Genomic DNA, 4,731 nt, shown 5'->3' on the forward strand with positions numbered 1-4,731 from the left:
AAGGGAATATATAAAATGTGCAGATGACGTTTGTGCCTTTACACTCTATATGTAAAAACTGTGTCTTTGTGTATTAGTACTGCACAGTGTGGACTTGAGCCGACTTCATATCTTAATATTGTACCCCTCACACACTCCAGACAGCCTATTTTCAATGACTCGAAGAGAACGTCGATCAACACTCACTCCTACACAGGAAAACAAAATTAAGGACTGGTGTGATGATGCTTATTTTTGAGGGCTACTCAGCGGATAGAGAGATAAAAAACAGTGTGCGTGCACTAACATGCTGCTAAAGACAGCCAGTGAATACAGGACAATCTCTCTATCGCTCTCTCTTGCGTTCTCTCTATCTTTCTCCATGCTTATCATTTTGTGGAAGCGTCTCACTAAGCACACGGTCGTCGTGGGGACCTCTCTGGCCTGGCTGATGGGAGCCTGAGAGTGGATCAGAGCCAGGACTGGGCCATCGTGTGCTCTGATCCGGCCTGTGACCCAAGAGTGAGAGACGGGGAGAGAGAGAGAAACGGAGAAACACTGAGCGACAGACGGTGAGAAAGAGAAACCGTGATGCACAGATATCATCTCAGAGTTGTGGGAGTTAAACTGGATGTACAAACAGGTGCCTGGAAATCCAGCTGGATCCCTGTAGACTGGATCAGACTGGATCACTACAGATGAGATTACTACAGATTGGATCACTACATAATGGATCCCTGTAGACTGGATCAGACTGGATCATTGCGGACTGGATTACTACGGAGTGGATCACTGCATAATGGATCACTTTAGACTTGATCACTGCTGACTGGATCAGACTGGATCACTACAGATTAGATCACTACAGACTGGACAACTGAGTAACGGATCAGTATAGACTGGATCACTTCAGACCATATCATACTGGATCACTTCAGATTGGACCACTACAAACTGGATCAAACTGGATCATTGCAGAAGGGGTCACTACAGAATGAATCTGCAGAATTTATCCCTTCAGACTGGATCACTACAAAGTGGATCACTGCAGAATGGATCAGACTGGATCACTATAGACTGGATCAGACTGGATCACTGCAGAATTGATAACTTCAGACTGGATAACTACAGAATGGATCACAGCAGAATGGATCAGACTGGATCACTATAGACTGGATCACTGCAGAATTGATAACTTCAGACTGGATCACTACAGAATGGATCAGACTGGATCACTATAGACTGGATCACTGTGGACTGGACTGTTATAGAAAAGACATCCAAACATCAGTCCACTGAATGTGAAACAGTTGGAATATTAAGGGCTGTTATGAGCTGTCCCTGATACACACACAGCGATACAGACTGGAGAGCAGGGTGTCCCCTCTCCCCTGTCCTGAGTCTGATTTATATGGCAAATAAGGGCTTTTACCACATACCCCCCCCTCAGTCTCTCACTCTGACCCTGCTCACCCCCCCCCACTCTGAAACCGAGCCGGCTGAGACTGAGCCAGGCTGACGATCAGTGTAAACACGTGAGCGTGTGAGTGTCCCTTTTAAATTGTCTCCAAACGTGTCACCCCAAAGTCACTCAACCTGCCAACCCTCCGTCCCCCAAACCCTCTCACCCCCCCCCCCTTATCCCCCAAAACCTCCGTCCCCCCCAGCCACGCCCTGAGCTGGAATTTCTATGCAACGTCTGCCTTTTCCACATGGAACTATGTGTACTACGTTATTACTATTACTATTATTATTAGTACTTTTGTCAGTATTAAATGTATTTAAAGGGCCATGTATATCCTCTACTACCCTGCCCTTAAAACCTGTATGAAATTCAATTTAAATAAAATAAAAAACCCAACAATTCTCCACTACTTCATTTCTGAAATTGTCTCTCTTTTTTTTTATAGAGTTCCTGTAACATTGTTCGAATTTAAAAAGCGTTGTTGATCCTGTTTGATTTTGTTTTATTTGCGATACTTCACATCTGCCACTAGAGGGCAGCAGACAGACGTGTGACTGGGACCAAAACATGAACGTGACTGAGAGTGGGAAAGTGTCTTGAATTGTCTACAGCTGTAGAAGAAAATTATAACGTATGTTATTAATGTTAAATTATGTGACATTGACAGTATCTTAGATTCTTTGTACAACAGAATGTTCTGGGAGCAAAAACACAAGCCCTGTGGCTACCTAATGCTGATTGGCTGAGCATGGTCACAAACTATGACTAATATATATAGCAGGACCTGGTACTAATGACGGTGTTGTCATTTACGCTGGATGTAGCCATACGACCAAAGAAGCTTTAATTGGATCAGCAGCTATATCGCTGCCTTAAAAAGATTATACGGCCGACCTCCTCATAGAGCAATTGGTACACAAACTTTGACTTAACTTTGGTTTATCTTTTTTAATCTTTTTAACGGTTTCTTTTCGCCATCTAGTGTTACCGTGAGTGTACTGCCCTTGGCTTTGTGGGAGATTCCAAGTCCCTTAACTGATTGCGCGCATCATTTGAGCTTGTAGTTAAAGGCTATCAGGTCTGAACCTTGCATTGTTTCAGCGCTTATTTTGGGGTGTTTTTACAGTTTAAGGGTCTGGTGAAGTGCAGAATAATAATTATATTTGTATTATACATATTATTATTATTATTATTATTATTATTATTATTATTATTATTATTACTATAAATCTAATATACTTTTCAGGTAGCAAACCACCGTTAATGGAAAAACTAAACAAAATGTGAGTGTCTTCTCTCTCTTCCACCACCTGTTGCAAAGCACGCAGGTCAAGCGGAAACTAGCTTTGCTACATTAAAGAAGGTTTTATATATATATATATATATATATATATATATATATATATATATATATATATATATATAATCTAAATAATTAGCTAACCCGTGTTAGATTAGTTGCGTTGTTCGATTTTCGTGCATAAAATAAAACCTTTTCGAAGCAAGTACAGGCTTATAAAAAATAAATAAATTGGATTTTACTTCGTGTGCCAGCCATATGCGAGTAGAGGGACAACGAATTTTGGGTCGTCACACGGTCCTTTGTCCGCGGCGTGTTCGCGGAGGCAAGCCCGGGCCACTCACGGCTATACCACCCAGCGCTTCCATGCCTGTGCGTTACCAGGGGCAACCGCGATAATGCCGTCATAAATAGGAGTTCACCTCCCGCCCCCGCCCGCCCACCGTGCTCTCGAGTGGGCGGAGTCTGTGCGGGTAGAGGATCCCTCATTCGTTAAAGGGGTGGTCAGTCAACATCTACTGGGCTGCCATTTGTTCGGATGGGCGCCGTTGCGTCCCGCCCCGCGCGCTGACTTTGGCTCGTGCTGCGTAAAGTCTGCAGTGCGAGGCTCGGCGAAACGAGAGCGCGTCGCCCGAGTTGCAAAAAAGTGCCCCGTTGTTGCTTTAAATCAGGTTATTTTAAATCAGTTGTTTTTCCTCAGACGTTAAGTGGAGTAACAGGTTTCCAATTGTTATCGGGTTATGTCTTTAAAGGGAGTACTCTTGCTTGCAAGAAAACGGCAGCATTTTATGTTCTTTGGACATTCTTGGTCGCATTGGAAATAATAAGCCTGGCGTTGTCTAAATTTCTATTGTAGGGTCGTGTTGACGCTGATGCTTTTAGCTTTGCGCTGTTGATTCTCTTTTATCTGCCAAAAGAACGATGAGAATCGACGTTCAAGTAAGTTACTAATTGGCACATTGGGTTCAACATAACACTTAACGTGCTGATTTTTCTGCTAGCTGACCTGGTATGGTAAATGTGGAATTCGGTTTCCTTAGCTAACTGAATTAGCTAATTTGTTAATCTGGCGAATAGAAACCACGGAGATTCAAAACTAGCTCGCTAAATGGACAGGTTCTGACGGCTTGGTTCGTTGGTTCCCGAGGGAGAGATGTCTGACGCCGGTTCGGACGAAGAGCAAACGGCACGGACTCCGATGGAAGAAGATAGTCACAGCAGTGGAAGCACGCGAAAGGTAACGGTTTTTTTCTTCACTTTATCCAATTAAGAATCAGGGTTCAGACAGCTAGTGTACAACATAGCTATAGTGACGATGATGATGATGATGATGATGATATAAAATATAATAAAAGCTCAGCTTATCGACCGATAAGAGTAATGCGTTTTAAGTGCACATGTTGTTACCTATTGACAACATTAACCAAATGTTAAGAGAAGTGAATGAGCGTTCATAGTGTGCAACAGTTGGATTTCAATATTTGTTTGTGCGAACATTGTTTCATAACCCGTAGGCTTGCCTGACCTGATAGCTTCTACAATGACAGAAAGACAGTTTGGTATGATAATGATATGCGCAAGACCCGCTACTTCAAATGCGTTTCTTTATAGGGTCTACAAAGCGACCAAAACCTGGTTTGCTTGATCTTAACTACCGTGTCGTCGTTTCTGCGCGCAGTTAATTCAGTTGTCTAAATCCATCTGCTATGAAGCCAGGTTTTTGTTCAACCTTGACGTCGTGTGTCTCCAGTGAAAGCGTCGACATTTGATTGAAGACAGCCGTCAAGTTTTTGTATCGTTATGGAAGTTGACGTTATCCCGAATCTTGGCCGTGTGTTTATAATTGCTACTCTACAAAGTAACTCGCAGCCAGACTGCTCGGATACAACATTTTCCGTTATATAGGCTTCATTTGTTTCGCCACCGTCCCGGCTCGTATCATGCCAGTATATGTGCTTATCCGTGGTTTGTGCGCATTTGGTAAATT

The 4,731-nt window shown here is 43.0% G+C and overlaps 1 pseudogene; it reads left to right on the forward strand.

Annotated features, from left to right (window-relative positions):
- The window catches only part of LOC133125929 (1-phosphatidylinositol 4,5-bisphosphate phosphodiesterase gamma-1-like), a 51,711-nt pseudogene extending 49,931 nt beyond the window's left edge, over window positions 1-1,780 (forward strand).
- Window positions 1,781-4,731: the final 2,951 nt, after the last annotated feature.

Source organism: Conger conger, chromosome 4 (assembly GCF_963514075.1).
Source record: "Conger conger chromosome 4, fConCon1.1, whole genome shotgun sequence".
NCBI classification, from domain to species: domain Eukaryota; kingdom Metazoa; phylum Chordata; class Actinopteri; order Anguilliformes; family Congridae; genus Conger; species Conger conger.